Here is an 18,902-nt window from a genome sequence, read left to right as displayed (position 1 = left end):
AAAAGAGTCGTTCAAAAGAATCGATTAGTTCATGAACGTCACATCTCTAGTTCAGAGCGAGGTAGAAGGCTAGGCTAAGCTCCAACGCTGCTAGTTTTAGCTACAAAACAAGTGCTCATGTCCGTAATGCAATCATGACTGAACAAGCTTCTACAAGTGAAGAGAAAGCAAAAGACATAGTTGATTAGAGAGCAAAGAATAAGTCGATGGTATGGAAATGGTTTGGCTCAGTGTCGCCAACTTAGCGACTTTGTCCTGTTCGTTTTCACTCCCCTCTAGCGACTTTTTTTTTTTTTTTTTTTTTTAAGTGACTACCAACTTTTTCTGGTGAATTTTGGGGACTGTAATGTAGTTTTACTTTTCTCAATGAGGATCCAGTGTTAAGCATCAATTGTTGCTCACTCTTTTTTTCTGTTTATTGTAGCAATTCTGATTACTTTTATTTTTAAGCCTAGCTGAAGCACCGTTGTTAAAATCTTTAAGAATAACATAATAAGCCTATGTTGTAGTTTAAAGTTAAAGATATTAATATTGAGAAAGGTAAAAGTTTTATTTGACCTTTGATGGTGATTTCAAATTTCTTTAAAGGCTAATTTAGCCTAAATACAAATAAAAGGTTTTATTTTTAAAATGTTATACTGGAGGAGTTTCATAGACTTGGCAAAATAATTTTTAGTTTTACAGGCATCTGTTGTGTGCATTTTTGGCAGTTTTTATGAAGCTTTTGTATTGTTTATATTGATTTCAGAATTATATTGTATGGACCGAAATTAAGAAATATATTGTGACAAAAGTTTTAGGACCATTGTCACGATACCTGAAATTACTACAATATCGGTACTGATATCAATATCGGATCGGTGCATCCCTACATAGAAGAGCAAAGCTAATGTTATGTTTGCAATGAAAAATAGAGAAGCAAGGGGGAGAACTGTGACAACAAATAATGTAAGGAGTGGTGTTAGGTAGTGTTTTGGATCATACACTATAAATGACATTGTGACCGACAACGGTCATTTGTTGATCTTGCACATGCTGCTGTTTCAAGGTTGTGTCATACTTTCAGTTTGTGTCATTCTTAGATCATTCTCAGAACCTGCAAACTAAACACTACAAATAGACCTGGGCGGGGTATAAGCATTGTATGTTAAGCTCAGGAGGAAAAAATATTTAAAATATTTTCTCAGCCATTAAGGTAGTACAGTGTAAAAGCCGTACCAAGTCAACAGCAGATTTAATGGCAAAAAAGGAACTTTTTACAAGGTGGTTTATTTCAACAGATATCCACATCAAAATGACAAAAAAGGCAATACTGCAGATGTCTTTCAAAGCATTGACAATAATGACAGAAGTTTGTTAATAAAGATGAACCACTGTGGGATGCATGTTACGCGGGCTGCAATGCTCTGGGGGGGAAGTCCGGGATCATTCTGTGAAATACAGATAAGCATAGCTCTTGTTGCACTGCATGAGATAACTCGACACATGTCTGCATGCTGACGGTTTGTTCATCAGTGCAACCAAAGAGGGATACGTCCATTTAATTAAATCAATTAGAGCGTGAAGGGCCTGTTGAAGCCTCTGAAGAGAACAACAGAATGGAGCAAACTCACTAACAATAGCTGAAGTCTGCACGAGTCATAGCAACTCCAGTGATGGATTAGCTACAGCCTCCTCTTCACTTGACAACTTTAAGTTATTAGACAATGCAAATTATATTTACAAGATAATGATGAGGCCATTTATTTGGCCAAACACTTGAGCAAATGGGGTTTTAGGCTCATCTCATAATCTTCCATTACTATTTTTGAGGCAAATAATTATTTTGATTATTTACAAGTTAATTTTAAATTATGATTGAAGAGACTTAAAGATCATTTAGGTGAAAAAAGAACTAAGATAAAAGAGAGATATTACATTTTTATTCACAGGAAACAGCAACTGGGTAAAAAATAATGTAACTGCCCTTAAATTAACATCTCTCATTACACATCTAGTTGGTTCATTTTGCAGTTTATTCAAAGAGTCCACACTGAGGATGCTAGTTTCAAACTTTCTCTCATTAAGGATAAGTTGCTTTGTATTTGGTTTGTCTGTGAAAGCGCCAAAAGCCCTGAACATACAACCGAATTTTAACTCCCTTTTAAGTAGCATTGGATTTCACCCTCGCTTCATCTCTCTTTAAGGCCCAAATGCCAATTTTCTGCTATGTAATATGAACCCCCATACACACTACAGGAAAGCGTAGGGGAGCCTTTAAACCTTGATTACTATTTAACGAGCAGCTCTCTGGATTTTTATGAATTTATGTCAATGTTTCTCTTTTGAGTGAGATGAGGATGAGGTTGCAAGGTAATCTCCCTGAAGCCCTCAGAAGATTCGCAGCCCCCACCCGTTACAAAAAGTCTCAGATTTTGTATCATTCCATTAATTCTAAAGAAAATGCCACAGCTGTTATTTAATCTGTTTTTTACAGCACTCTGTCCATCAATCCCTTATTCATGTTTACCTCACCAATATTCTTAGAGTTCTCCAACTCCTTGATTTCTCAGATCAACTCCTAAGCCAATTTAGGCATTAAAATCACTGTACAGCAATCCAAAGATCACAAAGCATGTGGCTGTGACACTGTGGAAAAGTGTAAGGCTGAGATAAAACTGCTGTACGATAACCAGATTTACTCACTCACAGTCGGCCCTCCTCCTCCCTGACTCTCTCTCTCCTTCCCTGCCTTCCAAGCCCCCATCGCAGATGAGGATTAGGCCCAGTGCCCAATGGTGACACAAGGACACTGAAGTCAACAGACTGTGAGATCAGTTGTTGGGCATGAATTAGGAACTCAAGCAGTGGCAGTGCAGGGAGGCGATGTCAGAGATAAAAGGACAAGGGGAGGAGGATGGGCAAACTACAGGAACACAAGACAAGTTCAGGGCAAACAACTAAAACCACTGATTAACAGAAAATAAAGTATTTGAGAATCTGGGGTGTAAATCGAAGCCAAAAGAGAGAGATGCTCATGTCTTAATTTAAAGCAAGTCTGAACTTTATCAATATGCTGACAGTAGTTGTGTGTCTTTGTAATTCTGAAAACAAGCCGGTTAAGACATCACTCCATTTAACGGATCTGGAGAACATCAAGCTTGCCGGCATCATGCTGACACAGGCTACATTTCACCTTTCATATTCAGCAAATTGAAAGCCATTACAACAATAAAAGAAGTGAAAAATAAATATCCAAACAAAATCAAACCAGTCACGCTGGCTATGAGGAAAAAAATTCAAACATTTTTCTAAGTGGCCACATTCCAGTTAGTCTTACATATCAGTCATGTTTCTTCTTAAACTGTGGAGTGGGCAGATCAATCGCGCTTTGTAGATAAAATGAAAAGAAAACTACTTCCTCAGTCCTTGAAGGGAAATTATAAAATGTTTAACCATACCAACTCTTTCAAGAGAAGGAAAAAGTCATCTTACAAAGAGAGACAAGTGGATTCTTGTAAGAGACTAAACTCTAAGAAATCAGCTTGTGACCAAAAATCAAATGTTTGGACAAATCTGATCCCATTCTGGCAACTATAGAAGATTTTAGGTGTAATAAAAGAAAACAATGACGGCTTCTATTAACCGATGGGCTGTTTCTGGGTTAGGGTCAAAGTGTTAGAAAACTTTATCCAGTCAATTGTTGTTTTAATCATTTTGTTACAGCAAAACATGTAGTTATTTTAACCAAATTTTAAGTTAATTAAAAATAACTTCTTGGTTATGATAGAAATAGAGTTTATTTCATAGTTTAAATGTTGATGCTTAATAAATAATGTTTGCTGTTACATCACAAATTGATGTGAAAGTTACATTTTCAAATATTTGGGAAAAAATATTCAGATGTTTGGATAAATGGATGAAATGTTAGCATGACGGGAAATTAATTTTTGATATTTTACCTCAGACAGCAAATGTCAGCTTCATGTGGTGTAAGACGAAAAGTCAAATGAAACCCAAAGAACAAAACAATAACCCAAGAACCATAAATGTCTGGGACATATTTAATGGTCATGAACCATTTAAGCTGCAGAGCCACCGTTAATCTTCAGTGATGTGATTTAAAGAAAATGATCACAATCACCAAGTATTTACATGTATATTCTAACAAGCTGCATAAATACACATATGCAAGCAATACAAGACTAACCACATCACAGGGTCATAGAAGGGGTACGTTCTCATAGCTGCGCCCACTGTCAGTTTAACAACCACCTGTTCCCCAGATTACTAATGATTACTAAACCAATGGAATGGCCTTTATCTTACTATCAACATGATGATCTTTGAGTATCATCACATGCCTTCAGACTGTCCATCTGTTCCGTTGCTTATTATTAATTCCTACATCTTTCTAAGAGAGCTTAGGATTCCCAAAGGGAAACAAACACTATATGTTCCACTAGGCCAAAATATCACATTTAAAAAAAGCTTTTTATTCCATTAACATTATTCTGATTGCATCATAGCTTCTTAACAGAAGGATGTAAGGTTTTTGGTATTTTTCTTAACACTAAGAGACACCTCATATAGTATGGGTCATAAAATCTAAGAGGACAATGTCGCTGCCACACTTCCATATCCAGTTTCTCACTGCAGTTGGTATAATTTTAACACCAAATGCTTAGAAAAACAGAGGGAAAAAATAGTGTACATGCCTTGTGTGGAATTTAATGACCAGCTGCTTACAAGTACATTTTAGCCTCAATAAGCATATGAGAAAAAGATGAGGCGAGCCATTAGTCTCGTCTCATAACTGAGCCATCTAACCTACAGCAGGGATAATCATTTTACTACAGAAGTTTGACTAAGAGGCTAATTACAAGTTTGAACAGAGAAGCAAAGGCTGGCAGAAGAAATTATGTTTTTCAACAAGAATAAGAAGAAATATGGTGAAGTTCAGGATGAATGTGAATGTTACAAAAGCTTATTACTACCTAGTAAAAATCATCAAGCACTGCCCACATTACCGCCAGCATTATTAACTACAGGCTGTGAGAAAGTCTTATAACCATTTTTAAGAAATGGGGGTCATATCAATATATTTATCATTACACTGGAGAGTCATGTGTATTAATTTTAATATGGTTGTATGCACAGTTTAAGCCACTGTTAAATAGCTTGACCATCATCACCCCAGTATATATGCAGAGGAAAAATAATTTATTGACTACAGTATTTAGACACCACAACACTAGATTGTGTGAAAAATGTTGAATATATTTTGTCATGTCTGGCTTCCTCTATGGAATATTTTCGAGCATGTAAATATAGCCAAACTCATTGCACAGATGTTGTTGTTAAAGAACATGAATGATTTTGTCAGATAACGCTGCAATGATATAAATTAGGATTTTATTATAGTGGATCAACAGTCTGGACATGCTTTAAGAAGCTACCAGGTGACATGAAGTCTTAATGGGCTGCTTTTTTAGTCATAATTTCATCTCTCTGACAAAAGATATGGAAAATATGGCAATGAGAGCAGCGTGCGGATGGGTTGAAGGACAGATGCTTGTTTATTTTCCCAAAAATAAAATTAATAAAAGGAAATTCATTTCCTTATTTATTTGTTGTTAGTTTTAATGAGTGAAACAAGCCTTTTAAATTGTCTCATTTAATAAAAAAAAAAAAAAAAAAAATCATACAATTTATACAATCAAATCAACTCAGTCAAAATTTTTATTAGATATTGATTTTCCTCTTATTTTTAGACCCCCCCCCCCGGCAGAGAGGAATTCGACCTGCCCTTCTCTGTTTTTTTACTCTCTAGATGCAGATTTGTTCACAGGTTGAATTTGTTGTATTGAAGCAGTCTTTGCATACTAATTTAACAGCCACAACATTAAAACCACTTACAGGTAAAATAATGCTGCTTAACTTATGACCACGCACTGCTTTGCTGGTAAAATCTCCATCCTGGCATTCCTGGCACTGCCACCCAACTAATCATTTTCCAGACCAGTTTTACCTCCCATATGGCAACATATTAGCACTCTCCTACTGTAGCAGCCTCTCCCAGCAGGAGAGCAGTGGGTCTTGCAAAATCTGCTTTGGAAGGGCCCAGAACACAGCAATTAATATGAGGTGTTCACTCCATCTCCAAACCCCACAGATACCAATTTGAAGGGATCTGGAGGGTCCACAGAGCCCACCCCCACATCCCAGCGCCAAATATTCTTGGACAGCTTGATGAAACACAGCAGAGCAACCTTGTGTGTCACACAGCCTTTTCTGTACAGTGAGGTTTGTGATGAGAGAAGTGTATACTGTTGCTGGAGCTTCGCAGGATTTACCATTAAATGTCTAAACACAAAGTTAACGTAGCTAGATTTTTTTTCTTTAGCATTTAACAAAGTTGCACATAACATACTGTATTATCTGTCCATCTTTGCTGCTTTTAGGATGGAAAAATACAATATAATTTTTTATCTTAAATCTGCCAATTCCCCATTATATTCTGTGTATGCACTGATGCAGAACTGTTCATGTCTGCATCATGATGCATCTTAGAATTGAGAAATTTCCAGCAGGAAGAACATGAAGGAAAACACAGCTTGTTGAAGGTGGTTAAAGATTCTGCGAACATCTCTTTAATGAATATTTGAATGCTGACATGAACATTAAAAGTATTTGCAAGTATCCAAGATATTCTTGAAAAAGGAAGATGGAACATACAGCCAAGATACCAATTATATCCTGTTTACTACCATATGTAATAATGAACATAAAATACTCATTGAGTAATGTTCTTTTTAAGAATAATCTACAGTTTCAGATAAATACAATCCACAAGATTGTAAAGCTTTGACTCATATGACTGCATTATTCAGTCAGTGTCTACCTATTTCCTCTTACCCAGGTTTCTGAAACGTTAAAAAATTTAAAGAAAAACGCTAAGCATTTAGACTTGCCATTCATCTTCCCAAAGACATGACGTAAGGGAGGTTTCTGTAATACAGGCCTAGCAACCCCCATTATGTGCACTTGTCTTGCACATACCTGTCATTTCTGAGTGAACCTTGTCCTAGACTGTGATAATGTGGTGGCCTAAACAGAGGGTGTGTCTGCATAAGAGGTGTGTCATGTACCTGAATAAAAAAAATAAAAGGGGAAAAAAACTTTCTACACCATTGGGTAGACCCGGCTTTTGAAAGAAACTGTTAATATATCTAGAAAGGTGTTAATCATGGACAAATACAAAAGAATAAATAAATAAATAAAAAAGCAAGAAATAAAATCAAATGAATTCTGTTAGGATGAGACTGATGAGGAGGATGCATGGTGTAGTTACCACAAAGAGCCACTAGAAACGTTGACAAGCTCGGCATGTGGCACCAGTCGCCAATCTAGTGTTTTGGCAAGTGTGGTTCATTGTGAACGCTGTTCTGGTTTCAACAGGAGCTCCAACACAGAAAGTGTACAATATGAAAGGGGGGCTAGTGTTTTTCATATAACTCCACAGTTAATTACAGAAATACAGAAATACGAATATTTACTCAAACAGAACAGACGTCTGTCCAAACAGATGTCTGAAGACCAGCTTATATGGATCGTAGCCTGCGTTTAAAGGCCTTTAATAAGTGGTTCGGAACAAAAATTGCTAAATGGTTAAGTTTATCATTTCAAACCTTTTGTTTTTGTTTTAAAAATAAAAAAATAAGTCATTAATACTGTGGGGTTTAATATCGAGCACAAATACGGGTAAACCTCGGTTCGAGCACAATGTCTAGTTGAACCACATCTGAGTGGACAAAGACCAAGCGTCAAGGCGAGAAAGTGACACGAATACACGACCATTTTTGTCCCAACTTCTTCCACTGTTTCTATTTCTTTCACTCCCATGGGAACTTTAAACTGAAATTACAGCATAAACAACAGGAGCGAGTGGAGTAACCAGTCCAACTGCACCAACTTAACACAGTTCATTTGTGGTTTGCAAGCTTACCTTAGTGTTCACTCCAGTGAGAATGGGCAAACAGCGACACGTTCAACACGCCAAGACGAGAGCCCGCGTGCCAAATAATAAGTATCAGAGCCCGCGTGAAAGTGGCAAAAATAACGTTCACATCCACATATCCTTGGGATTGTCAGTTTTTCTATATTTTAAAAAAGGTCTGGGCATGTACTACTCGACCTGTCCTCGCTTGTTTTCCGTCGCAGGCTTTCTGCCTCCACCACCTCAATCACTCATTTCAAGCTCTGTAGCGTGCAACTATCACTTCCGGTTTTACGTTTCAAAATTAAATCAAATAGTTTGTAATGCTTATTTTCAGATTAGATGTTTTTCTCGTCCACTTCTGTATTTCTTGTACATATAATGCTGTAGAATACACAATAAAATTCTGACAAATGTTCTTTGTAAACTGACTTTGCAATGAGTAAACTTCAGCTGCCTAAGTGCAAGTGAATACAGCATATGACATACTTCTATGTTGTTTTACAGAAATATTACCATGTTCCTGACCATGACGTAGCATTATTACAGTATCATCACATTAGCTTTATAGGTAATGTAATTTGTCTGATCTAACTGTTTGCAATTTATGAAAAGGATATGAAAATAATAAAAACACCAGATTTGACAACTGTGCAAAGTTGAATGGCCACTGTTAAAGAAACACTGAACAAACTTGATTTTGCTCAAAGAAAGTTTTTTCATCATCACTGAAGTGAGACCCATCTAAGTAAACAGGCAGCATGTAGCCTGAGGGTTGCTGGTTCGATCCTCTGTCGAGCTTATTCGAGGTGTCACTGAGCAAGACACTTGCCCTAAATTGCTCCTGCCTTGCATGGCAGCCTCTGCCATCAGTGTGTGAATGTGATGTATGTTGTAAAGTGTTATATAATACAGACCATTTAAACAATTGTTGATAAAAAAGACAACATTGTCAGCTGTTTTCTTTTACAAATTTTGCTTAACTTATTACATTCAATGACCACATTAGTTGTCATTTCCATCCATCCATCCATCCATTTTCAATACCAGTTATTCCCATTCAGGGTCTTGGGGAAGCTGGAGCCCATCCCAGCAGTTACTAGGTAATAACTTCCAGTTTTAATAATAATGTCTTTATAAAGCTATTAACCTTTTATGCTTTTGCTTTTAGTTAAAAATTCTATTCCTTCAACATTTATTATTTATTGTTTACTTAGTTATTCTGATATATCTATGTAGTCTTTTGTTGTAGGCACATGTTCTACAGAGAAGTAATTGAAGAGGAAAATAAATCTTAATTTTAAGGAGCATCCTTGATTTCCGGTGAAGTCGCGCTGTTTCCATTCAACTTGATCGCCGGTCCCGGTGGTGACGTCACTAAAGCCGGGACTAGTACAGGACAGAGGAAAAGGGACAGATTGTGGGGGAATATGTCGCCCCTTGGCGATAACAATGAGAAATAGGCTTTGCTCCCACCCACTTTTGAATGTTCATCTTATTTAAGCCATCAGCCTTCTCATTAGGTCAAGCTGGGTTTTCTATATTTTTACCCTGATTAGAAACTCTTCTACACAGCCGTACTGGCTTCAGAAACGCAAAAGTGTTGAGATTTTTCACACAAAAAGAAACAGCAAAACCACGTGATTACAGTAAACACTTACCATGACATACAATTAAAATTGATTTATTTTTATGCTAAAACTGACTTATGTTGGTTGTTTCAGCAGCTATTATTTTCTGTCGTGTTATTTATAGCATCGTGGGACATCCTACACACTGTGTGACAAAATAGCATTACAACACTAACCAAGGCAGTTTGGTTTCTTCTACGTACTCCCCCTCATGATATGTAATTGCAAGGGAGCTTTAATCATCTCGTGTGTGGAAATTTAAGAGTCACAAAACTAATAGGAAGAGCAAAATACTTGTCCAGATGAAATAATAAACTCCATAAAACCTTAAGTGAAGTGTAATCAGGACAGTTGTATGTTGCTCCAAAAGCTTAATTGTATTGTTCAGCATTAACAATACCTTCACAAACGTGAAAGTTATCATTTCACATCCTTTCACATCGCCATAGATGCTGACTTTTGACCTATACACTGATAAAAAGCAGAATGGCCTTAATTTTCTTAAGGCTAGAGGGTTGCAGCATTCATGATTTCATTTTTTTTTTTTTTTTTTTTTTTTTTGTAATTTTTATTAATCAACCCACAGAACAGATGTTACTTCACTTTAGTACACAGTACATTTCCAAAAAAAATGGCATCTTGTTTTCTCTTGTTAGCTCGCTGTTGTCAGCAAAGGTGATTTGTACAAGCAAGACCTCCACTTCATGGGTTTGGATTTTCACCTACCTGCTGTCAACAAATCTGAACTACTGGTTTCAGATTCCCTTATAAGAGCTCAGTACTTTCCACTTCCTCCATGTATAGGTCAGCTACGATGGGGAAACTGGACACATGGCACAGTCATGCTTTTGTCAGTAAAACATGGTAATTATATTTAAAATAGATGGTTTAGAGGTAGAACTCCAGCTGAGGAAAGATCTGATCTGAAGTGAAACTGCTGATATCAAACTTAAAATTAACCATACATTCTTAAAATAAATCCACAATGAAATAATTTCTCCATTTAAAAAAGGGGTTAAATGTTAATATCCTGTCTTGATTTAATTTGACCAATAAATAGTTTAAACTACTTTCAAATAATAGAATTACACATTTACTGACATACTGAATAGCATCCTGTCTGAGGATGTTTTTTCTGTTTAGACAAAAAGTCCAAATTGGAACAAAATATATTGTTGTCACCAAACATGCCTCTTGAATGGCTCAGTTTCCTATCACAAGGGGGCAGAGTGTTACAGGCAGAGAAACTTAACTCTTGTCTCCATAATTATACATGTCACACATACCAGCCTTCACCTGGTCATTACTGTTGTATCAGGACATGAAAACAACCAACCAAGCAGTGGGCATTACCCACAAGCACTAAGCACTCCCATCCCACATGTACAAAACATTTTACCCCAGCAAGTCAATTCAATTAGAAGCCAGCTAACTAAAGACACATGCTTATTTGTGAAGAGTCACGTTTTACTTTAAACTTGTTTTGAAACAGTTGACTCAAGGTTAACTGGAAAGAGCTGAGGGCCATGTTGACCAGACTGTAAGTTGGCGTTGTAAAGCTTAATAGCTGAATTTAATGTAAAGTCAAATTTATTATGTAACACTACATAAGAGCATTACTGCTGAATAAAAGATGTAACGCTTCAGTATAAGCGAGCAATGATTGGAATAGCTTATTTTTAATACATTTCCACTCATGACCTCAAGGTAAACTTGACTTATTTATCATGCCTGGGTAACACTTGTCAGCACACTGCACGTTGGCTCTATAACCAGGATGTCTTTCATTTTGGATGCACACCACTCATATTCTCATCAGTTGCACTATATCATGCCACTGAGTGACTGCTGAGAGCCTTGCAGCTGAGCACAGCTACAGTTACATTGCTGATGAAACTGGGTGTTTATTTTGGCAGAAAGGCGCCTGTCTTTAAGTCCACCTGACTGAAGGTGGTGACATACATGATGAACCAGTGGCTCCTGTGCTATGTCTGCTATTTTTTGACTTCCAGGCCAAGAGAAATGTGAATGTAGAAGATTATGCATTTGATATAAATTAGTATATGTAAACTTCGCATACATGATTAAATTTACAGATTTGGTAAAATGTATTCTAAGAGAAATTATTATTCATTTTTAGCTGAGCTTCCAAAAACTATAGTTAAGTGGAATTTGTTTTATTCCATGAAAAAACACCTCTTTATTAAAGTACACATGCATTTTTGACTTGTGCACAGAGAACAGTCACAATCTTTTATCTTCAGGGACTTATTCATTGTTTGTTTTCTTGCTTTTTTTTTTTTTTTGTAAGATGTAGGGTGGGATTATGCTCAGTAAAAAGAGACAAGCTATCAGCCTAAAACAGCATAGTTATTCTGAAAGGCCACAAAATAAAGTGAGATGTGATAGTGTGTAAATATGGGGCAAACCATTAGTACTGAATTATGTTATCATGCTGCCACTGTGGGCGCTCACAAACAGATGCAGATCTACTGGGTAAGGTAATTGTCAAATAAGATGTATGTGTACAAGTACGGGAGCATTCATGGATACTCATCCAAAGTTGTGCCTAAAAGAAATTCCATAAATTGTTGAAAGATTAAAGTCATATATATATATATATATATATATATATATATATATATATATATATATATATATATATATATATATATATATATATATATATATATATATAGCCTATATATATATATATATATTGTGACAAACGCAGAGCAGGCTGTATTTTGTCCTTCTCTAGGGGCTTTAACTTTTGCTTCCAGCTCTGTCTCCTGCTCTGCCTCCTACTCTCTCCGCCTCTGTCCTCCTCTTCTCAGGTGGCCCTTCTGCTGCTCCAGTCCTCCCGCGCTACCTGGTGGGGGGGTGGCCCGCTTGGGATTAAATACCAGGCCTTTCACACCTGCGGGCTCTCTGCTCGCGCCAGCCCGCTCACCTGCAGCACTCCTTTTCCTTTGTTTGTGCACTCATTAGTTTGTTCACTTTAGCTTTCACACACATCACCTTCCCACAACCAACACTCCCATACACTACTGATGCTACAGATTATACACATAGGATACACTGTTAATCTCCGTTTATTTAATTTGGTCACTTTCTTTAAATAAATTATACTTTAATTGGCATCCTTTGTTGTCCCGCTTCCTTCTTGTCAAACCCTCACAAGCCGGGCTTGACAATATATAGCGAGAGAGAGAGGGGGTTGTTTGTGTCTGTTTTGTCTGTGAGAAGACAACACCCAAAAAATCTTAAAACTTTAAAAAATTTAGAAATTAGTGCAATTTATGGTCAAATTTATTCACCTGAAACAATACAATAGTAGGAGGGAGTCAAGTCAGAGGGAATAGTATGTAAATATCCAGTAAAGTATCTATAACTTCATATTACATACAAAGCTACAACCTAGAAATGTTCTTGATTGAGTTTAAATATTAAAAACAAATGAAAATAATAAACTTAGCTGTAACCAATGTTTAAAGATAATTAGTGTTAGCATTAGTAAAACAAGTTTTTTTTTAAATAAATGTCTTAGTAGAATGCAACTGGACTTCTTTGTTTGGTTGAAGACAATCAATCTCTCATTCAAGATCCTTTAGTTCAGTCTAAGTTCTAACTTTATTCCAAAGAGTCCGGGTATTTAAACCCTTGAGGGGTGACTAACAAGAAGTTAGACGTCACCACTCAGTTAAAATGAGGATGCCAGGATGAGAGATGGTCTTTTTTTTCTGTCTTCAAAGAATTTTCAAAGAAAGAAAAAGTCCCTCATAGTTAACCTATTTTGATTGCTATTCATCAAAAGAGCCACGTGAATTTGTACTATAACTGAAGCCTAAAACATCAATGATTATATACACTCAGTTCCTATATGGTGCATTTACTTAGCTTTACACAGAGCCAAAAAAAAACTCTTTCCTCATGTTTCCAGTCTCTGTGTTAAATTAGACTAATCGGCTCCTGACTGCAGTCTCTTATTTACTTCATGCACAAGAAAGACATGAGAGCCTTCTGTTCTGTCAGGAATGAATGAGCTGAGTGTATTACCCAAAATGTCAAAGCATTTTTCAGAATATGTCAACTTTGAGTGAAAATTGATCTGACACATTTGATGTTACACAAGCTGGATGATTTATTAACATTTTATCGACTTTTACAACTCATGCTTGCTACTTCTTTGGAGCAAATAGCCATTCATCCATCCATCCATCTATTTTCTATTGCATATCCGGAGTAGAGTCATGGAGGCAACTGCCTAAGCACGGAAGCACAGATTTCCCTCTCCCTGGCCACAGCTCGTCCAAGGGGATCCCAAAGCATTCCCAGGTGAGAGCTATAGTTCCTCCAGCATATCCTGAGTCTTCCCCAGGGTTTCCTACTGGTGGGCCCAGAACACCTCACCAGGGAGGCACCAGGAGGCATTCTGACCAGATGCCCAAGTCACCTCATCTGGGTCCTTTAGATATGGAGGAGCAGCGACTTTACTCTGAGCCCTTTCCGGATCATCAAGCTTCTCATCCTATCTGTAAGAGAGAGACGGGCCACCCTGCGGAGAAAGCTCATTTTGGCTGCTTGTATTGTCTTTTTTTTTTTAACCCTGTCTTGTCCAGCATCCTAACATACAGAACGGTGGTCTGTGTGCCATATTTTGCTTGACAGATTTGCTCTACCAAGGGAGACATGTTATATACATGGCTGCCCTTGATATTTTTATTATTTTTATTGTAATCTTATTTTCTTTAGTCTTTATATGTCAGTGCTGAACCTGACAGGGAGATAGAGGAAGAGGGGAAATGTGAATTAAAATGTGGAAATAACAGTTGTCTAGGCTGCCTAAAACACATCACAAAAAACAATATAAACTACCACAGTACTACATGATACACCAAGAACCCTGATCCAGTCTCCCACATAATGACCCTCCAGACCACCGACCCAGAGAAACCACCAGGGCTGACGGACCCCCAAGGTCCCCCACCCAGCCCCCGCCCCTGACCCCCACAAAACGACTAGACTTCAGCACCCCTTCCCACTATGTGATGTGACTAAACAGCGGGGTCCAGGGAGACTGAGAGTCTGGTGTTTAATGGATGCCAATGTAGTCTCTAGACTGATGTGATCCAACAGAAGATTTCTATACTGGTTAATATTTAGATTGTTTTTAGACTTCCAGTTCACTAGAATAGTTTTCTTTGCGATATATAAGGCTGTGAGGACCATGTGTGCTTTGTTAGTGTCCATATTGATGTCACTTAAGTCACCCAGTAGACAAAGTTTAGGACATGCAGGAATGTTACATCTGACCCATGTTGATAAATCCTCACAAACTTTATTCCTTTCGGTCCCTTTTGCCTTTTGGCTCAGCTGCTTCTTCACCACGACAGACTGATGCAGAGTCTGCATCATTACAGACTACAGACACTGCACCACCTGTCGATCTCCCACTCCATCCTTCCCTCACTTGTGAACAACAACAAGCCTTCAGTGACGGCCGAAGCTGTGTTCTGCTTAGCCTGCCTATACCCATCGGCTGCCTCTGGCCCGATAGGACTCCTTCTTCAGCTTGACAACATCCCTCACTGCTGGTGTCCACCAACGAGTCTGAGGATTTCCACCTTAACAGGCACAGACAACATTAGCTGCAGTTGGCCACCTCAACAACAGAGGCACCGAACACAGCCTACTCGGACTCAATGTCCCCCGGCTCACCTGGGACATGTTTGAAGCCAACATCCTCCCATACCATCTGAGCCAACTCACCACCAGGTGGTGATCAGTTGATAGCTGTCCAAGACATGCGGCTGCAAGTCCGATGATACCACTACAAAGTCAATCATTGAACTGCGGCCTAGAGTGTCCTGGTGCCAAGTGCACATCTGGACAATTTTATGCCTGAACATGGTGTTCATTATTGACAATCCATGACAAGCACAGAAGTCCAATAACAAAACACCACTCGGTTTCAAATCGGAGGGCCTTTCCCCCCAAACATGCCCCTCCAGGTCTCACTGTCATTGCCCATGTGAACATTGAAGTCCCCGAGCAGAATAAGGGCGTACCAAATACTCCAAAAAAGGTGGGTATTCTGAACTGCGGTTTGGTGCACAAGCACAAACAACAGTCAAGACCCATCCCCACTCCCAAAGGTGGAAGGAGGCTATCCTCTCGTCTACTGGGGTAAACCCCAACGTACAGGCATCAAGCTGGGGGGCAATGAGTATGCCCACACCTGCTGGGCACCTCTCAACGGGTGCAACTCCAGAATGGAAGAGGGTCCAGCCCTTCTTAAGGACAGTGGTTCCAGAGCCCAAGGCATGAGTTGAGGTGAGTATCTAGCTAAAACCCCTCAACCTCACGCAACTCAGGCTCCTTCCCTGCCAGAGAGGTGATGTTCTAAGTCCCTAGAACTAGCTTCTGCAGCCAACGTTCAGACCACTAGGGTCCCCACCTAAGAGCGCCACCCAGCTCACACTTCACATGACCCCTATGGCCCCTTCTGCAGGTGGTGAGCCCACGGGAGGGGGGGCCCATGTCACCCTTTCGGGCTGAGCCCAACAGGGGCCCATGGGCAAAGGCCCTGCCACCAGGCACTTGCCACCATGCCCAACCTCCAGGTCTGACTCCAGAGGGTGGCCCCAGTGATCCATGTCAGGGCAAGGGAAACCTGGATCCATTGTTTTTTTTTTAATCATAGGGGTCTATTTGTCATTCATGAAAAAAAAAAAAACATAAAACTCTCAAACCTATTATACAATCACACAAATTCATATACAGCTACAACATGTATATGCTGCTGTGTGCAGCTCAAAACTCAGAGGACATCTGGATAAAATCCTTTGAAACAGGACATTAAATCTAGTTTATGTGGAATACGTTGCACAAGGCTTAATGAGATTCACTTGATAAGGCCAGGTGGACAAACACCATATTATAACTTATAATTGTGTTCTTTATATCATGGACACAGTCTTCTCATATGTATCTAAATTGCACCATAATACACAACAATGTGTTCAGTTATACTGTTGCTTATTTTTTTATTTATTTATTTTATCTGTTCTGTTTCTTGTGTCTTTCAGAAGTCTTCTTAAGAGGTCTCCAGGAAGCTGCAGCACAGCACGGTGGACTTGCAGTGGTTCATTTGGAGAAATGTAAACATTCCTGAGAAAGTGTGTGGACTGCTTGTTCTTCAGCTTTTGAAAGAGACGCTTTCAGACACATGACACTCACACTGGGTGCTTTCACATGATTTTGCTCTGGGAGGGAAGAGATTTCAAGCGACATCATATAGCATCCAAACACAATCACAAATTTTTCTAAAGCTGATACAGTTTTAAATAGATTAATAATAAAAATTAAGTTGTGACAATACTTTATAAATATATTTTTGTAAGGACAGAGGATATCCAAGTTCAAACCCAAATCTGGAGATAAAGTTTATTTAAAATATAAGGGTGAATGATAGATTAACATAAAAAACAGATACATAATTGATATATTAATCACCATCGTCATCATCAATTTATCTATAAAGCTCTTTAACATCAGCCACAGCTGAACAAGGTGCTAAGCAACAAAGATAAGTCAAACAAAAACATAAAAAGCATAAAAATAACAATAACATAAAACAATTAAATTTAATAAGATACAATCTCTAATCAATTATCTCCTAAAGCTTCAACGAGAACACTTTATTAAGCCTTGTCCTTACATTCACTTTTGTTACATAACAAAAGTGAAACAATCGGAGTATGACTGCCTTTCTGTTGGAGGAGCAAACAACACAATCAGAAGCTCCGCCTTATGAAAAATGTGAATTTCGTGACAAAATGCTGCGAGCTGTTAGGGGTGTACCAGCAAGGATAGGCTCCAGCCCCACGATGACCCTGCATTAGAACAAATGGTTATACACAATGGATAGATGCAATGTTATTTTTCTCTCTGTTTTTGTTCAAATGTTTTCTAACTAAATGTCTGTGTTCCAACTGAAGTTGGAACTTTATGGATTGAAGGATTGTTATCACAACTAACTGGAAGATATTTGGTTAAATGATCGTCAAGAAGAGCTTTTGACTTTGGAAACATTTCCATTTTCTAAGTATTTAAAGTTAGTGTATGTTTATTTATTTGTTGATTTTTTAAAAATATATATACATTAGCTCTGATTAGCAGCAAAAATGGTTTTGCTCAAAATGGCAGAAGTGCAGTGGTCTGTACAGCAAACATCTAATTACCTACTATGAATGCCCACGTACACTTTTATCTACAAGACCATGCTTGGACTACTGCCCTTCTATATTTGTAACCTAATCACACGGAGAAATGTTGATTTGTATGGTTTGCAATCAAATAATCACTTGTTGCTCTCTGTACCATTTGCCCTCACTGAACTGGTAAAAAGGACTTTTGTCTTCTCTGCCCCTTCCACATGGATCATGTGGCAAAAGGACTGAAAATGAACAGAACTTATCTCATTGAATGACTTTAAATCCAGTCTGAGAGCACTTGAGACAGCCTCTTTAACTTGTAACTGTTTTCATTATGTGTAAGTAATTTTAGTTGTTTATTTTAACTGTTAATTGTTGTGAATAATACTTTAGTTTTAACTGATACTTTTTGCTGCCTCTTGGCCAGGACTCCCTTCCAAAAGAAGTTTTTTATCTCAATGGGACTTCCTGGTTAAATAAAGGTTAAATTAAATAAAAAAAAATAAAAATAAAATAAAAATAAATGTAGAAAGTGTTACTTTATTTCTTTAGACACATCACCATTTATGACATTTTTCTGGGGCCAACAGGCATATGACTATGCAAATGCTTTCATGTCAATGCTAATAGAGGAAATCACCATAAAAGATGTTATCCGTTGGGGAACTCCACAGTGTTCCATAAAACTGTTTTTGTTCCAACACTGTAGCAAGCAGTGAGCCAGCAGTACCTGCGCACCAAGGTAATTTTATTTTTAACAGCTTTACTTTCTTCTGCCTTGTGAACATGTCTTCTGTTAGAAAGGATTTTGCATGATGTTGTTGTGAACAATTATGTCAGAAGAATTTGGGGATCACTTAAAAAAAAGAAGAATACGTTAATATTGAAGTTATTTACCAGGAACAAAAAACCTAAATATTGTGAGGCCTTTGCTAGCAGAATTGCCAAACTCTATCAGCATGACAGAATGGGAATGCTGGGAACAGTTGGCCTTCAGCTGCCATCACAGAACCAGTCTCAGTTTTCTCTCTCTTTGTCAGGCTTTTTGGGTCTGTATTCTGGGGAGTGTAGGCT

At 38.0% G+C, this 18,902-nt stretch overlaps 1 protein-coding gene across 1 annotated transcript in view; it reads right to left on the bottom strand.

Annotated features, from left to right (window-relative positions):
• Positions 1 to 8,212, bottom strand: part of nck2a (NCK adaptor protein 2a) — a 43,795-nt gene extending 35,583 nt beyond the window's left edge. Inside the window, exon 1 of the mRNA XM_042002174.1 lies at positions 7,988 to 8,212. The gene's annotated coding sequence lies outside the window, so the exon portion shown is untranslated. The remainder of the gene's footprint in view (positions 1 to 7,987) is intronic.
• Between the last annotated feature and the right edge of the window lie 10,690 nt (positions 8,213 to 18,902).

The sequence above is a fragment of the Melanotaenia boesemani genome, chromosome 12, assembly GCF_017639745.1.
Source record: "Melanotaenia boesemani isolate fMelBoe1 chromosome 12, fMelBoe1.pri, whole genome shotgun sequence".
In the NCBI taxonomy this organism is placed as follows: domain Eukaryota; kingdom Metazoa; phylum Chordata; class Actinopteri; order Atheriniformes; family Melanotaeniidae; genus Melanotaenia; species Melanotaenia boesemani.
The sequence above is the reverse complement of the archived record's forward strand: the minus strand, read 5'-3'. Positions and strand labels throughout refer to the sequence as shown.